General features: G+C 38.8%; 1 protein-coding gene and 1 long non-coding RNA gene across 24 annotated transcripts in view; one reads left to right on the top strand and one right to left on the bottom strand.

Annotated features, from left to right (window-relative positions):
• Positions 1 to 18,299, bottom strand: part of ADGRL2 (adhesion G protein-coupled receptor L2) — a 625,523-nt gene that overhangs the window by 280,284 nt on the left and 326,940 nt on the right. The gene's annotated exons all lie outside the window — the stretch shown is intronic.
• LOC123598121 lies at positions 14,228 to 17,725 on the top strand. The gene is made up of 3 exons (XR_006712400.1): positions 14,228 to 14,860; positions 16,046 to 16,237; positions 17,328 to 17,725. It is a non-coding gene; the product is annotated as an uncharacterized LOC123598121 (long non-coding RNA).

The following is an 18,299-nucleotide window of genomic DNA, read 5'->3' as shown; positions in this document are numbered from 1 at the left end:
TACGAAAAGGGCAATGGTGCCAGGTGCTGCCCAAGAGCATGGCAGAGGGCCTGGAACACAACGGAGGAACACAGACAGGGAAGCAATTTTGAAGCTGCTCTCACGCAAATCTCAAACTTCCGGGTGCTAGCCCAAGAGGTGATATGGAAACGATAATACAGGATAGGGTACTTTGCTTCCAGGTAGGAGATCATCCCAATTTTGTAAAATAAAAAATGCCTTTGAAAGAGGGAAGAGCCTCTATTTGGTAATGTTTATTATTTCAGTTTGAGTGGATATTAGAAAATAATAAAGCCCTGATCTCTTATAGTATTCTACCGATATAACTTTCCTTAATTGTACTTTTATTACACTGTGTTTTTTTTTTTTCATGTTTATTTTTGAGAAGGCACACACACACTAGCAGGGGAGGGGCAGAGAGAGAAGGGGAGAGAGGATCTGAAGTGGACTCTGCACTGACAGCAGTGAGCCAGGGAGCCAGATATAGGGCTCGAACCTCTGAATCATAAGATCATGACCTGAGCTGAAGGAGGTCACTTAACCAACTGAGCCACCGAGGCATCCCATTATTACACTGTATTTTTAAAAGCTGAATTAATTCTTTCATAGAATAGTATATATTTTTTACTACATAGAAAGGCCCAAGATTATTTCTGGTAGGTAAGCACAGAATGAAAGGAAAGTATGTTATCAAGAGAATGTAGATGGGGCGCCTGGGTGGCTCCTGTTGGTTAAGCATCCAACTCTTGATTTTTGCTCAGGCCATGATCTCATGGTTCCTGAGATCCAGCCGTGCATCAGGCTCTGCGCTGACAGTGCAGAGCCTGCTTGGGATTCTCTCTCTCCTTCTCTCTCTGCCCTCCCCTGCTTGTGCACTCGCGTGCTTTCTCTCTCTCTCTCTCAAAATAAATAAAAATAAATAAGCCTAGGGGCACCTGGGTGGCTCAGTCAATTAAGTGTCTGGCTTAGGCTCAGGTCATGATCTTGCAGTTTGTGGGTTTGAGCTCAGCATCAGGCTCTACCAGAGCTGACAGCTCAGAGCCTAGAGTCTGTTTTGGATTCTGTGTCTCCCCCTCTCCCTGCCCCTCCCATGCTCATGCTCTGTCTCTCTCTGTCTCTCAATGATAGGTAAATGTTAAAAAAATTTTTTTTTAATAAAAAAAAACTAAAAAAAAGAAAATGTTGCGCCCTCCAATGTGAAAGACCTTTTAAATGTTATTTTACTCTATCTAGACAAGACTCAAGCCTCAGTTTAGTCTGAATTAAATGGGAATAACCAAAGAATTGGGAGGAAATAAAGGCTTTTTAAGACAGTTTTTTTCTCAGAAGAACATTGTGTGTGTACATTTATATGTTATTTTAATATTCGTAAAATATTCTTAATAAAATAATATGTTTAATAATAATTCTGATGGGGAGTATAAAATAATTAATATACTATATTACGAAAAAAGATGTATAGATATATGTGTGGGTATGTAACAAAGAAAAAGAAAGACTCGCAACTTTTAATCAGTTTGAAAGTAAAAATTTGTTGCTGAGAATGTATCTCTTTGGAAATAGGCAGTATTGGAGGCATCAGCACAGTAGTATTATGCTAATGCATTACAGCTGGAAGATGAACCTTGCTGAAAAATTCAAGAAACTGAATACTGAACAGTTAGTTGCAGAAGGGCAATTATGAGACCTGGTCTGGTTTCATTAACTAAGATGAGTGAGAATAAAATGTAAAACTGAAACATAAATGATGCAAGGCATATTAGATATTAGATTTCTTTTTTTGTTTTAATTATCTAAGTTTTCATTAATAAGAGATTTGAAATATATGATCTTTTCTTTGATGCTGGCTATTTCAAAGCAACGTATTATATGGGCTTATACTATATCACATTCTAATAATTCTAATAGCTAACTTTTTTATTACCATGTGCCAGGTATTGTGCTAAACATTTTACATACGTTATCTCACTTATTGCCACGATTTATAAAGTAGGTAACATTATCATCTCCTTTTAAAAGAGAGAGCAACTGAAGCACAGAGATGTTAAGCAACTTGTCCGAGGTCACATTTTTAGCAAGTAATTGAACCAGACCTGAAACTCTAGTAGCGTGTGGAGACTGTATACTGTATATTTATTCTGCATCTACTGTGCACTTTCTTTATGTACCCGCTATGTTCTTAAGTGTTTTTCATATGCTGTATATCTTCATGAAGGAAAAGTCCATCTTCCCAAGTTATTTCGTAATACTAACCAGTCCTTAATATCCTATTCAAAGTGAATGCAAAATATACTGTATCTGTTGGGGTGCAGCTCAAGGATCAACTTACTTATGGATTTTGTTGATTTCATTGACTGCTGTCTCCTTTGTATCCCCTATACCCTGTTCAGATGCCTGTATACACCCATAAGATCCACGGCTCTTACTTACTTACTTACATATCTACTTATCTGCAGGGCCTAGCTTGGTGTTGAAACACAATAGCTGTTAAAAAATATCTGTGTAATGAATCAATAACTGGGGCTAGCCCTTATCTCTTCTGCATTATTTTTCGACACATAATTTTCCCTGCCAGGCACCAATTTGTCTCCTGCTGGGGGAAAGCAGAATACTGCCTTCTCCACAGTTTGAATTAATGTTTTCCCCGTTTACTAAAGTGGTAAGGAAACATGAGTTACTCTGCTCAAGCAAGGAGCGTTCTTGATAAATATATTAAAAATACTGAATCGACAAGCTTTATGTTGGCCCACCTCGAAGAGAGGTTGCCCAAATTCAAACACAGTGCGTGTGATAGATGTGGCTCAATATCATTCTTCCCAAAATCTTTATTATTAAGTGAACGGAGCCACAGTTGAAACAGAGAAGGAAACTGTAATGTTTTCACTGCAGCATAGACCTGGGAAGAAGAGGAAGTCGAGTGTGGACTAGTGCATTGGCATACTACTACTCTTTCCTTTTTTAATCTACTCATCAGATGCTTATTGAATAAATGAGAGGCTGAATAAATAATGACATGGAGAGAGGTGGGAAGCTGCGGGTGGGCTCTGAGATGGCTGTAGAGAACAGAGAACAGGAGATCTTTGAGTGGAACACTAGAATAAAGTAAGGAGAGGGAGAGTGGCAAGCAGGCAGTATGAAAAACATAAGGAAGAGCACCAACCACATGGGGCCGTGGGGGCACCTGGCCTCTTGCGTAAGTGTGAGAAGTTCAGTGGAACAGAAGGTTCTGGGAGTAGAGGAGAGAAGGTGGCGGTGGCCAGACAGTCCCGGTGTGAACATTTTGTGATTTAAAAAATGCAGCAGTAGAGCTGCACTTGAGGCCTCCCTCCGTCATGGCTTCAAGACATGGCCTTATAAAAGTTTTTCTACATTATGGGTGCAAAAATCATATGCCTAGAAAGGCCTGGTGAGTAAAGCTGAAGGAGTAAGGAGACTGGAAATAAGGCAACAGGAAATAGTGTACTATGTTGTATGGACCCAGGATTGTTCAGTGGTAGCAGAACTCTCAACTATCCTAGATAAGTCAGATACCGGTTTTTTTAATGTGAAATCTCTGATTTTGGAAGCATGGACAACTAATTTAATGTTTTATTAAATATTATACTGGCAAAAACAATGCCTGTTACCACTCTACAACCCCTGATTTAAATTTCCTGTTCTATGAAATGAGTTAATAATACTTGCTCTATATTCCTCAAAAGATGATTAGAAAGGTCAAATCACCTTGCAGATAAATACTTGGAAAATTATAATGTGCTATGGCAATGAAAATATCACTTATATTATTATGATGATGATGATGCCACCAATTCTCATTTTCCTAACAAGCCAATTTGTGTCTCGCTTACTCTTCCCCATCTTTATTTTAACCTAAGAGTAATCTACAAGGGAGCATGGCACACCAGGCCACCATAGCCCGGCATCAAAGGAGTGGATCCAACACTGTGGACTGCTGGGTGAAGACTGGGGAGTACCTGGGTCGTCCCACCTGATCCAAGTTAATGGAGTATCAGCTCTTCCTTTGGCAGTAGGGGGAGTATAATAAACACTTTTATTTTTTTATTTTTATTTTTTCAACGTTTATTTATTTTGGGACAGAGAGAGACAGAGCATGAATGGAGGAGGGGCAGAGAGAGAGGGAGACACAGAATCGGAAACAGGCTCCAGGCTCTGAGCTATCAGCTCAGAGCCCGACGCGGGGCTCGAACTCACGGACCGCGAGATCGTGACCTGGCTGAAGTCGGATGCTTAACCGACTGCGCCACCCAGGCGCCCCAATAAACACTTTTAAAATATGTCCTGGGGCACCTGGGTGGCTCAGTCAGTTAAGCCTCTGACTTCGGTTCAGGTCATGAGCTCATGGTTCCTGAGTTTGAGCCCTCTTTGCTGTCAGCACAGAGCCCTCTTTGGATCCTGTCTCTCTCTTTCTCTCTCTCTCTCTTTGTCTCTCTCTCTCTCTCTCTCTCTGCCCCTCCCCCACTTGTGCACGTGCGTACTCCCTCTCTTCCTCTCTCTCAAAAATAAATAAACATTAAAAAAAAAAGAAAAATAAAATATGTCCTTCAATTTGATTACAATACATATATGCAAGCCATTTCGTCTCAGCCTATAGAACTCTGGATAATCAAAAATCTAAAAAAAGAAAACTAAGAGTAGACATTACCCACACATATTGGTATGAGCTATCAAAATATTCTCTATTTTTAAATTATTATTTCTTTTCTACAAAGTAGAGATCCTCATGTACTTACAGAGTTTTTGGCCAAAGTTTTGTTTATCCTTACCCAACTGGTAGGCTAAAAAATAAATAAATAAAAACCAAGCAGGGCTGGTACCAATAAATGCTAAAGACGGATCCTAGAACTAAAGATAACACTCAGATATGGGCAGGGCTCCCCAGTTGGAGTTACAGAGTCACTTTCTTTCATTTTAAGTCTTTAAACAGGATTTATCTCATTTGTCTACGATGATTTGAGTGTGGTCCTGCCAGACGGTGACCTCTCAAATTTTCTGTGCATGTCCTTGTGCTGGTTGAGACGTCTGTACAATTTTCATAGAATATGTTCAGATTCTCTGCGGCATGTGTGCCCTTTTAAGAAACCAAAAATCTCGTAAGCATCCCATAAATTTTACCCTGCTGCTGATTGGAACTTCTTCAGAAGCAGCACCAGAACAACCAGGTCTCCTGTAAGTGTTTCTCTAAAGACTTTATTTCAGCGGCTGTGGTTGAGGCTTCCACTGCAGGCAGCACAGTAAGGTTTAGATTAAAAAACGGGAAATAACCCACTTGAAGTAGAATTCTGAATGTACCTACCAGCAAGAGTGAAATGAATCACATGTTTCCTGTAGGTGACATTTTACTCTATGACTTAAGGAATCTCAGCAGGAAAAGTGTAGGTTTGCCTAGAGAGGAGTGTAGGAAAAATTTACAAAGAAATGAAAAACCTAGAAATGAGGACGGCAGCTTGCCAATTCTATGATTTTTAACTAGGAATGTTCAAAAACTAAGCCTTCTGTATAGATAGTCCAAACAACCTCTTATAGTTTCTGGAAATAGGCCTGCAACTCCATTTCATCCTCTCCAAGATAGTCCTGGATTTCATGATGAATAGAAGCTGGGCACTGAATATTACATTAGGAATGAGACTAAAAGCAAATGGAATATTGAGAAGATCAAATCTATGGCATTTGTTATTGGTAGTCTGGGTCATAGTGAGAGAGAATTAGAAGAACTCCATTCCTCTCCATATCAACTCATTTCCCATTTTCTTTGTCTTCCTACTCCTGGGAATCAGTTGGAATCAAAGAAAAATTTGGGACAGAGTGAGAAGAGTCTCAGATGTCGGGGAATGGAAGAAACAGTAACAGCTAGATCTCGTCCAAAGATTGGGTCTTATCGAGAAATTGGAAGGGCACCCTGCAATCTCGGGTGGGACTATCCTCAAGAGAGTTGTAAAATCACATTCTGATGGAGCTTTAGGGAATCTGTAAGATCAAATCAGTCAAACATAGTGTCTCAGCCTAAATCTCAAACAAGCTGGTTCCTTCTTGCCTTTTGATGACCCTTCCTCCCATTCCACTCATGGGAGCCACCTCTAAAGTTCCATCCCTCCATTCTGTCACCCACGCGCACCCCTCTCCAGCCAAATCTGCAAGTGGGCGGAATGCGGTGGCAGAACAAACAGGTTTGGGTGTGGTATGGTTCTTGTCAAAGGGTCACAGTCATTTGTTTTTAGCCCTTGTGTTTATATCTCAAAAGGAGGATATACAACATGCTTTGAAAATCTGAAGCCTCACATGTTTTCCCTTTTTACAAACATATCAGTTGGTTGAATTTCTTTTCTTAGTAGATTGTCTTGGCCAGAGGTCCAGGGACTTTTTTTTTTTTTCCAATTTATTTTGAGAGAGAGAGAGCACAAGCTGGGGAGGGGCAGAGAGAGAGAGGGGGAAGGAGGGAGAGAGAGAATCCCAAGTGGGCTCCACACTGTCAGTACAGAGCTTGAACCCATGAACTGTGAGATCATGACCTGAGCTGAAACCAAGAGTCCTAAGCTTAACCTACTGAGCCACCCAGGCACGGGCTCCCCATCCCCCCGGAACTTCTTAAAGAGGGATACTTGGATATTTCTGAAATCTAGAAGTACCTTAAACGGGGCGCCTGGGTGGCTCAGTTGGTTAACTGACTAACTTTGGCTCAGGTCATGAGCTCGTGGTTTGTGAGTTCGAGCCACATGTCAGGCTCTGTGCTGACAGCTCAGAGCCTGAGACCTACTTCAGATTCTGTGTCTTCCCCTCTCTCTACCCCTCTCCTGCTCATGCTCTGTGTCTCTCTGTCTCTCAATAATAAATAAACATTAACAAAATTAAAAAAAATAGAAGTACCTTAAATGTAATAGTCTCTTAACAAATATATGTTGAATAAAGAAGCACATCTTAAAATTTTAAGAGCCTTTTAGATGCTCATTTAGCAGAGTTACAGGTTAAAGATAAGGAAAGAATGATGATATCCCAGGGAAAGGAACTAGACAGACTTACAGTGTGAGCTTAGTTCTGATTCAGACTGAGATTCATTATATGAGGAGGGCTGACAAGTACTCTATTTTCATTAAAATCATTAGCCCAAGTAAACTGCTGTATTTCCTTTATATTAAATATTTCTATTTATTTGAAAATATTCTGTATAAGGCAATAGTTCTTAAGATTTTGGGGGTTATAAGTTCTTTTTGGGAATCCAAAAAAAGCTGCGGACTATCTCCTGAGACAAAAATGCACATTCAAAAAATTTACTAAAGAAAAAAAAAACCACAAGAAACTCTGTTCATGAGTACTCTGAAGCTTATTCATGGACAAACCTGTATCCCAGGTTGAAAACTTTTATAAAGGTAAAGCCCTTGAACGGTGACCTTCAGGGTCCAGAAGAGGGCTTTTAAGAAAAAAAAAAAAAGTTTTATTTTAAGGTTCAGAACAATAGACTTCTATATAACATAATCACAAATTCCATCCATTCCAAGAGACTGAATAGAAAGAAAGAAGCTCGTGAAGCTGCCCCCTCTCTGTGGAGGTAATGGAATTTTCTTGCACACCCCACAGGGCAGAAGAATTCAAAGGCACTTGTTTAAGCCAGAGGACCTGGGAGACGCAGCAGTATTATGGCCCTACTGCACTGTCCTAATATGCAAGGAAACACACACAGTAGGTTCACTGTGCTCGGACACATGAAACAAAGCAAAGGTATGGGGTCTGTGCCCTGGAAGTCTAACATACAGCTTAAGATATTTCCTAAACAAATTAAAAGAGAAATTACTGTCATTAATCACGCTCTGATTCCTTACAGTGTTTCTTCTTCGGACCTAAGGACCTAAAATGTAAGCTGATTACCAGTCCTTCCCTGAGATGCAAAGGCAGGGGGAGGGGGAAACTTGGAAGAGAAAACAATCCACATCTCAGTTGCCCTTTCTGACCCCACATCTCCCCTCTTCTCAGCAACTGCTTCCTTTCCCTAATAGTCTCCTCCTCTCAATGGCAGGGGGGAAAAAACTGAACTTTCTAACTGAGCCAACTTCAAATTGCCAAACTAGAATCTGGAAGGTTGCATTTTGAAATGCTTTTGTAGCCAAACAGATGTATTTCTAAATTTTACTTCACTCCATTCACTGGCTTCTCCTCCACTATATTTAGGATTCAGTGCTCATTTTCTTATCATTTTCCATTTCATTGCTTTTGTTTCACATTTGAGTAACTATAGGTCAAATGTACTCCAGACTATTCTGTTAAAGACATGTTAAAATCAAGTAGAAACTGTATGATTAAAGACATGAATCATCTGTTTTTTAAAAACAGGAAAGTAAACAAGTGTTTGGTGAAGCCCCACCTGCTTTGCTGCTGTTGTGGTGCGGAGCCTATCATGAGGAAAACAATTCCCCCTTCTCAAGGCTGAACTAAAATTAGGCTCCACCTGCAAGATGTTAATGAAAACTTACACAGCTGCATTCCAGAAACAAGTTACCCAGATTGCTTTTGGAAAGCTCTGTGTAAAAGCAAACTTGTTAGCTCTTTGCCTAATTCCCAAAATGTAGTATTAATTTTAATGGCAATTATTAGCACAATAACCAACTGATAAGTAACCTCAAAATAGATCCAATATTATCAAATAGGAAATATACTGTAATTTTATCACACATCCTGCTGGGTTTAACCCCTTAGTCACAAATGCATACTTCCTGTCTCTTTTGTGGCACTTGTGCTCAAACGGAAGACATGAGAAAAAGTGAAGTCACTGGAATGGTCTGCAAACACTTCCAGTTTGCACAGGGCGCCCCTTATCCGCACGCCGCTTAATGGGAAGAAGAATGGGAAGCACACGCTTCTTTTGCCCGTGATTTCGTTTTGCAGATTCTCAAGCTTTCTTTGGAAGAGAAGCCTCAGATCGAAACCACATCACATCAGACTCACAGTCACCCTTTTCTTGCAGATTGAGGATACGGTGGCAGCACATACATTCCCATCACAGAAGGTGATCTCCCCGTTTCATTTCCAGGTCAAGTCTTCATGACTCCGCCTTGTAGGCCAAAGAGCTCAGTTTTGATCTCCATTACTTTTCCAGATCATACTATGGTGCTTACCCTCAGAGAGAGAGATAAGGTTATAGTTTAATTATTTACTAAATTGTGCGTGTCAAAAATTAAAGAAGCTGTGATTTGGGGGATGGAGTGTCTCTGACTTTTAAAAATCCTTGCCTTCAAAGAAAATCCCTCTTCATCATTTACTTTACTTGCAATTTAGTCTTATCAAAGGAGCAGGAAATGCCTACAGTTGTTCTGATTTGAACCATGTTCCTGATGTTGCATGTGTCCTATAGATTCTTAATATGGTCACAATTATATACCTTCGTAAAGGCTCTTTGGAACAGTTTTTAAAAAGTTGTTTCGAAGTCAAATAGGCTCAATTAGACCTGGAGCAGCAGATTCAGTTTCTGTTAGAGGTTAAATAATGAAGAAAATAGCAATGCTAACAAGTAGGAGGCTGCCTTTCATTACTCTATCTGATTTCATTAGCCTAATTCACACTTATTAATTATTGGTTGGATGAGATCATCAGTGTAAGTATGCCAGCCTCATGATGGTTGCATTTGGGGAATAGTCAGTCTTTTTCAAGACTTCTCCATGGTCCTCAGCTGATCTTCCCATTTCATTTCCATTTCAGACTGCTGCCCTATTCGATAAATGTATCTGAACTGCCTATGAAAGCAACGCTGCCAGAATAAACATTTTGTTTACTACACAGCCCTGCTTACAACTGTCAACAGAGAAATATAAAAGGAGATTTAAGTCTTCATTCCTAGATAGTGAACTCCTGTGTGCTTCTACAATGCAGGTCATTACAGACTCGGCTGCCCCCTGAGATGGAGCAATTCTCGTGCACATTGTAACAAAGGGCCGCGAGTCTGGCAGCGTGGGAGTGGACTGGGCCACTTAGATAAGTTTCATTCACTGTAGGAGCCCAAGGGAACAGTGTATCAAGGCAGCTGCACCGCCTCAGTTCGTGGTGTAACTTTACACTATTTTCCCTTTAAGTCGCTACTAATCCCTTGGGTTTACATGTTTTTGGGGCTGCATCAGAGAAAAGCAGTGTGAAATTGCCTGAAAGCCTCCTTATAAATAAGACTTACGATATAGACCAGCTCTGTTGATGAAAAGACTGAGAGAATGCCCTTGAGGGCCCCAAGAGCCATTTTACAAGGCTCCCACTGTGATTTTTTTGGTCTCTATCTGACTGCTAAAAAGAAATTACTAACTAGGTTAAAAATCTCACCGGCCCAAAATTCAGTTAGAAATGAAGCCTTAGCATTAACATAAATCCTGTCTACATATTTACTAACCAATATTGCTTGTTTAAATTTCATCTTCTTTTCTAAAAGATATCTTACCCCTTTTGACACACAGGAGAAAGAAAAAAAAAAAGCAGGAAATTGGGATCAGAGATTAGAACACTAGCCTAAGTTTCCAAGAACTCTGGATTTGCTTCCTAAAGGAGGTACAAGGCACCAGTATGGGGCATTTACATGCTTCATCTTCTTAGGTGAATTCTTTGAAGTATTATTGTTCCATTTTGAAGATGAGGAAACTGAGGCTAGTAAAGACAAGACCATTCATTTAGCATGGGAGTGTCTTACTTTAAAATAATCATGCTTTTTCTCGTATTGCCGATCAGAGAAGCTAGAGGAAGTGTCCCTACTAGCAAAGAGGACATGGGGAGCCGATAGAAAAACCCTCTCCCCTCCTTGTTCCCTTGGGTTCTTCAGTATCACCAGTGGATCTCTCCTGTTTACTCTTATGCTTCTGGAAATGGGTCTGACTTCCTACCCCGTTCCTTTTATGAAAACACTAACTCCTCTTCCTCCTCCCATTTCCTAACACTCTGTCCTGTCCACCCCACCCTGCCTCCCTGTGGTTTTCCTACTCTCTAAATCCTCCTACAAATAGCCATTTGGAAACAATTTCAAGATCCACCTACTTTCCTGTGCATCTGTCTTTTGTAATTTAGAGGTTAGGGACTGTGTGTTTTCTACTTGTCATGTTTATGCCTCATACTCTGTGGGTATCTAATAAATGCTGAATAATAGCAGCTTTAAGACAGTGTAGAACCAGAAACACAGGTTCTCATGTTTAGCATTTCATCACCAGCAAGGAACATTTATTCACTGTCAGCACTATGCTGGGCACTAAAATGAAGTTAATTACTATAGCTGGACTCCTCTTGTTGTACACCTTGGCATTTTACTTTTCTCTCTTATTTTCTTGACGAAAGGAAGAAAGAAAGAAAAAGAAAAAGAAAGAAAGAAAGTGAGGGAGAGAGGGGGAGGATGGGAGGGGAGGATGGAAGGAAAAGAAGGAAGAAAGGAAGGAGGAGTGAGGAAGGGAGAGAGAGAGAGAGAGAGGAGGAAAGGAGAGGAAAGAAAGAAAGAAAGAAAGAAAGAAATGCCATTGAATCTTCTCATTAAAATCCACAGCATCCTAAAGATAGAGGTACTTTTTATTTTTTTTCAAGACTATCCTTGATTGCAGTATTGGTTTATGGTAATTGCATGGAGAATACCAGTTTGGGGAAGAATTAAGTTTGCGGCTTAAAGAACTCAGACCCTCACCTAACAGAACAAAATTATACAATATTAAAAAGTATAGAAGCTCCCTGTACAGAAGGAACACTAGAAAACTCATGAATTTAATGACACCAACAGTGAGGATCCAAGAAAAAGGTTGCCAGACACATTTGTTGTCTCCATTGTTGATAAGGATGGTTTTTCATCTCAGCACAAGGTAAGCATTGTTTCCACACCAAGGTTTGAAGCCTAGACTTTCAGCCCAAATTGATGGTGGCCACTGGTCCTTGGAACTTTGAATTCTGCCCATGCTGCAGAATGGTTGAGCATTCTCCTGGAAAATCGCCTCTACTTGGGCTGAGCTGCTGCTGCCACCAGCTTTAAGACTCCACAGTGCTGACCTCCATCCTTCAGCACTTCAGGACTCAAAACTTCAAGGCAGGCCAGTGCCCATCACTCGAATACTCAGCTGCTGGGGAATGTGGTCACACACTGGCAACCCCTCATTAATTTGCAACCTGGGTGACTAGAGAAATTAAGGGTCACTGTTCAGACCAACTTACTTCAGGGCAGAGGTACTTTTTTTTTTTTTTTGTAGAAAGGGGAACCAGGGTGCAAAGTGTGCTGAATGAGAACTCTTTGAGACTCAGCGATGAATCCATATGTAAACGTCAGTTTGCTGTTGCACGCACGTCCCTGCACGCAAAGGCAGAGATTTGTTTGAGAGAATTGTTTGTTTTTTGACTTCCCTAAATACTGATCTCAATTCCACTTCTGTGTGGACAGAAGCTACAAATATATAGTAAAAATAAAAAGGCACTTGCAAATTTGGGACTTTAGTTCATGGGCAGACCTATTGTAACATCAATTTTTTATTATTGTCCTCAATCATTAATTCAGTTAATATTTATCAAATATTATCTACCACATTCTTAGCTCTGTGCTGTGCAGTGGAGCTCATAGTCTAGTGTAGAGACAGACATGTAAACAAGCAATTAATAAAATATGGTGTGGTATAATGGAAATAAGTCCTACAGGAATGATAAATTCTTCCTGTGTGCTCTGGGAAGGCGACATGTGGGAGATGACATTTCAGCTGTGTCTTAAAGATGAATAGTTGTCCACTGTCAGAGGGTGGGAAATACATCATAGGTAAGGGGAACAGTGAGTGCAAAGATAGAAGTCCACGGAAAAGGATAGTGTAGTGGCCTTATTACATAGAGTATGTGATAAATAGAAGATGATGTTGAACTAACTAATTGTAAATGCCTTTTTTAAATCACTCTAGGGAAATTAAATTCTATTTATGGGCATCAGGAAGTCATAGTTTTAAGTAGAAAATAATATAATTATATTTATTCTACTAGAAAGAATTCTGCATAAAGAATGGGTTGGCAGTGGTTGAGTCTGTATGTAAGAGTGAATTACATGGTCATTATTTTAGTCAAGACATAAGGAAATGAATGAGGGGATTTACTTGCGAAATGGAAGGGAAGATGAAAAAGATATAATCGAGAGATATTTAGGAGGTAGAAATGAAGGACCTGATGACTAATACAACTGATACAACTAATGTGGGAGAGGAAGGTCAAGTTGAACAGTTGTCTCAATGGTGGTGCTCTTATGGAGAAAGGGTGTTAACAGTTCCTCCTCTTCAAATATTTCAGGAACTGTAATGAGTCATTTCCATATGTTAGTTTATTCATATCTCCCAGTAACAATGGGACATAAACAATAGGGAGTTTTATCATTATTTTTTATGGAACTCAGGAAGGGTGAGACAGTTGTCTAGTATCACAACTGGAACACAGTCGCGTCAGGATTAGAATCGGAGTCTTATAAAAGCCAGTGTATTCTCCACACATTTCTGTAAGTGTAATAATTGTGTAAGTAGCATTAATGAAATTTCCCTGTGAAACCCTGAAATTAATTTTGAATCAAAGTAAATCACACATTTGACTAATGAGTGTTATGACAAATTTGAGCCTTTCATTTTGAGTGAAATCATTTCTTTTTTCTAAAACTGAACTATTTTATTTTATTTTTTTTAATTCTTAAAAATTTTTAGATTTTTTTTTTTTTGCTGCTAAACAACAACATACCAGAAAATAAGTTTAAACTCCTATTAACTGGTTTGTAGTCAAAAAAAAAAATTGACATCTCTTAGCTAAGTTTTTTTTTTTTTTTTGCTGTAAAGGGTTCTGCTATACAGATGAGGCCTAATGCATGGGTAGAATAATAGGTTTTCAAATAGCTAATCACTTGATTTCAACTCATTGGAGATTTGACTTTCAGTATTTCCATATTACTGATTCAAAAGAACTTAGGAAAATATATTATCAAATAAAAATATTTCTATAGTTAGCTGAGCAAAAGTTTCTTTTTTCCTAGCAAGCACAGTGGGCTTTTACTTGTTACATAATAGTTTATTAGATGGAAAAAAATAAGGTGTGCTTTTTCATGCAGTAGCCACTTAATTTTCCCTGATCATTTCTAGTTCTCAGTTAGGTTATCTCATTTTAAGTACGGAGGATGCTGTATTTTCCAGTATCTTCTTTTGCTTTTGTGGTGATTGGGAAGGTATTCCTTTGCATGAGCTACTCGCACCTGGCCCGAAATCTGTGAAAGAGAATACGATGAAAAAAAAAAATGACATGGCCTCCAGCACTTTCTTCTTTCTTTCTTTTTTATTTTATTTTATTTTTTATTTTTCATATGAAACATTTTCCTGCCAGGATCTTCTATATACAGTTGGAGGATGCTTTTGATATGTAGATCAAGCAAAATGGTAAATACAGAGCCCTCTCTTTTCAAACATTCCCTTATTCTACAATGTGCCTGTAGTGTCACTGTCTTTGATTTCCATGAGGCTTGCCCTTGGGTTTGTATTGTAACTTGGTATCTTTCCATAGTCCCTTACCACAAAAAAATTCCTTTTTAAGAAGCTGAATTCAGAATGTAATCCATCAAGCTTTAGCTCCTCTTTCTCTTTCCTTCTGGAAGATTTAGTGACTAAGTCTTTGCTTTGATTTTCTTTCTCTGACTTTGAGGGGTCTCACTTTCTCTTCTAATTACTACAATCTGGTAACTCCTTTTGCTTGGAGTAAACAAAAACAGAAACACTTGGTGAGGAGACAAACAGGCTCACAAGCTCACGTGCCTGACTAGCTGATGGATGGCAAGGTCTGGCTCTCAGGAAGAGATCTTTCCATGGCACCATGCAACGTCAGTTTCAGGATGGGCTCTCTGCCAGGTACAGTGGTAAGTGCTTTACATGGATTAGAATCCTCCAACCAACCTAGGGTAGGTAGGCCTTGTTATCATCTCCATTGTTCCTTATTAAGGAACTGAATCTAAAGGAGATGAAATATCTTTCTCAAGGTCATTCAACTAGCAAGTGGTAGAACTGGTTGGTAAACCCAAGTTTTTCTCACTTCAGTGCCTGAATTTAAATGACTAATTTATGTATTTTTTTCATCTGAAAGCCTCTTAATGCCACTGTAAAGGGGTTCTCTGAACTGGAGGAGTAGATTGTCATTATGTTATTTCTTGAGTTCTCATACTCCAGAGAGTATATTTTCTTGATGCCTGTGGACTTGTTAACAATCTTCTAAAAATAGGGAAAATGGAAAAGTTGCCAAGGTCACCCATTAAAAGAAAAAGGAAAGCAGAAAAGAAAATATATAAATCTATATATTTTATTGCAATAAATGAAAAATTAAAACGTGAGCCAGGGGTTAAGCATTAATGTTGGCTCTGATTCTCTAGTGGCCTGTCTTATTTAGTTTCCTACAATAGTGAACAGTATACAGAAATGATCACTGGATGTGTTGTTTATTTATGTATTAGTTTGAGTGGCACACTGTTTTGTAAACTACAAATAGTATTTTGAATACAAATGGAGTATCTTGAAATAACAGCAATAGAAATCCTATGAGCTATGCATTATATATACATGATTTTATTTATTTATTTATTTATTTATTTATTTATTTATTTATTTATGAGAGGTAAATGCTCCCTGAATTTTTAAAAATAAAACAACGTTAAATTTTAAAATTTCCATATTAAAGACACAAAACATGTTTTAAAATGTGATTTTATTTTATCCAAATTGTGTTCAAATGTTAAATTTTGACGTATTGCCAGGGCTCTAATACTTTATAATAATCATTTACCATACGTTATTTCTTAAAAAGTCAGTATGATGATTTGGTGATCTTAATTAATTCATCCACAATTCACTCATCTACAGTCATTGATAATCAGGAAGTTTCAATTCGAGCATTGTATAATATATGTTTATTATGAGAAAACACTGGGGTTATGCTCTTTCGGAAAAATAACAACAAACATACACTTAAACAAATGTATTACACTTAAATTTAAATGAATTAAATACATTAAATAAAAAATAAGTAATGAATAATTATTTCTGTTTCCCAGGAGCTCACCTTCTAGGACCAAACGTATCTAGTTGCACTCCATAAAGATTATATAAAGGACTTATTCGTAAATGTGCATAATTCTGCTGCCAGAGTATAGGAGAGTGAGAGAGGAATTCTGACTAGAGGAATACAGATTTCCTGGAAGAGAAGGGATTTTCCTGGTCTTCCAAAATGGATAGGATTTTGAGAGGTAAGTATGACTCTGAAGACAAATACTGGTTACTTTAAGATCAAGTAGAATTCTTGTGTTTAAGCATGTTTTGTCTCATTGAACAACAAAACAGATAAATTTCTCGAAAAAGATAGGTACTTGTGTCTTGAAATGACATTTTAAATGGTGGATATCTTTTGTGTAAATGCCAGAAATAAGATATTTATTTTTTTCTTTCTCATTATGTGAAATAAATAAGGGTAAAAGCTGGAAAATTATAAAAGTCACTTGATTAAATGAGGCAAGCAAATAAATGCTTTCTAAAGGTCTCAACTCAGTGTGCTCTTTCCCTGAGGCTAGTTGGAACTAATCCACAGTCACAATTGCTCCATCATATGGGTGGCCAGTCAATGTGGTGCCAGTAATAAAATGTGTAATCAACTTTCACATGTTTTTAGACATTCCCAAATCGCTTTGATCATGACTAACAAGAAAACTGCCATTTCAGTTAATAATCTATAAATTCTCAGGGGGAGGTTTGGTCCACTACCCAGCAGAATATTTCACATTTTATTTTAAAAATGCAGAATAACACAATCTAGAAATAGATTTATCCTTAAAACATTAGTCAATTTTCCATTACGTAATCTTCGTTAATGTCAACATTTTAAATTGCCATTTCTCATAAGCCCAGGGACCTTGATGATTGAGATTAAGCTGCTTCTGAAAACATATGTGCTTTAGATCGCATTTCCTCTAAGTCAAACGAAAGCTATCTGTCTGTGATAGTTTCAAGCCTGCTTTCAGCAGTGCGACCTGTGACATCACTGCCCTACTTCGTATAATTGAATTTTATTTAATCCAAGGAAATAGAGTTATTGTGGCAAAGATACCAGAGTAAATTTCTCTAAGCCAAGTGCCTTTTTAAGCTGGTGAAGATGTTCTAAAATATATATCAGCTCCATGTCACAGGTCCCAGTTAACATGAATAGTTAGAGGTGTACCAATCGCAGCATCCATCCAAGAAAGCAACATGTAGGAGCTTGTTGAAAGCAGAAGATGATTTAGAGAGGGAAATTTCAGAGATGACAGCTGTTTAAATCTAATCAAAATTTCTTTTCTGCACCAGGAGACGTTTAGTCTTCCACTGGCTTTAATATGTATCTTAGAAATCCATAAGATTTTAGAAGGCTGTTGAAGCAACACTTGAGAGCCCAATTCAAGGATAAGACCTGGTGACATCACTGATACCGGATTCATACAGAGAAGGAATAGGTATGGAAGGCTGTTTGTCTGGGACACATCTGAAACAAGAATCTTAACAATGGTAAATCTAAAAGCTGGGTCTTCTAATCTCACGGTATCATGTGATTTTTCTTTCTTACACTCACTGTTAAAACTTCCCATCCCGAAGTAACAGCATGTTCACACACAAACACCCCCATAGACAACTGAAACCATTAATATTCGCATAGGCCTTGTGACTCAAAGTGTGGGTTCTAGACCCAGATCACCTGGGAGCTTGTAAGAAATGCAGAATCTGGAGCCCCACCCCAGATGGACTGACTCGAGATCTGCATTTTAACACGGTATCTGGATTGTTCTCAAGCACGTGAAGTCTGAGAAGCACTGACTTAAAAAGCAAGTTTTCGAAGTTGCACGGCCCTCTCATCCTTAGAACCCATATATGTTCAATTTCAAACCACTATGTATTTCCCCATTATTTAAGGCAGTACAGTTTAGTGAGTGGTTAAGAACAAGTGTTTCCAGAAATTCCCTGTCCAAATGGCCTGAAGCCCACTTCCAGGGCCAATTGGGGCCTCTTCCCTGGGTCAGTCCTCCTAAGGGTGTGGCTGTCTGGAGTGGGGGCAGGCCAGAGATGGAGGCTGGACACATGCTGGGTAGGGCCCCTGCCCTACAGAACGGAGCAGGGGGCGGGAAGGGAATAGGATTGGTCCCAAGTTCAGGCTTCCATTTGTACCCTAGCCCAGGCCTTGCGTGTGTTAGCGAGTATGGTAATTATTAAAAATCTATCTGTGGCTGTAAGTTGACAATTTTGTGAAATAGAGAATCTAGTCTTGGAAAAAAAAAATGCTTGCAA

This window comes from Leopardus geoffroyi, chromosome C1 (assembly GCF_018350155.1).
Source record: "Leopardus geoffroyi isolate Oge1 chromosome C1, O.geoffroyi_Oge1_pat1.0, whole genome shotgun sequence".
NCBI classification, from domain to species: domain Eukaryota; kingdom Metazoa; phylum Chordata; class Mammalia; order Carnivora; family Felidae; genus Leopardus; species Leopardus geoffroyi.
This window is presented reverse-complemented; position numbering and strand designations above follow the sequence as displayed.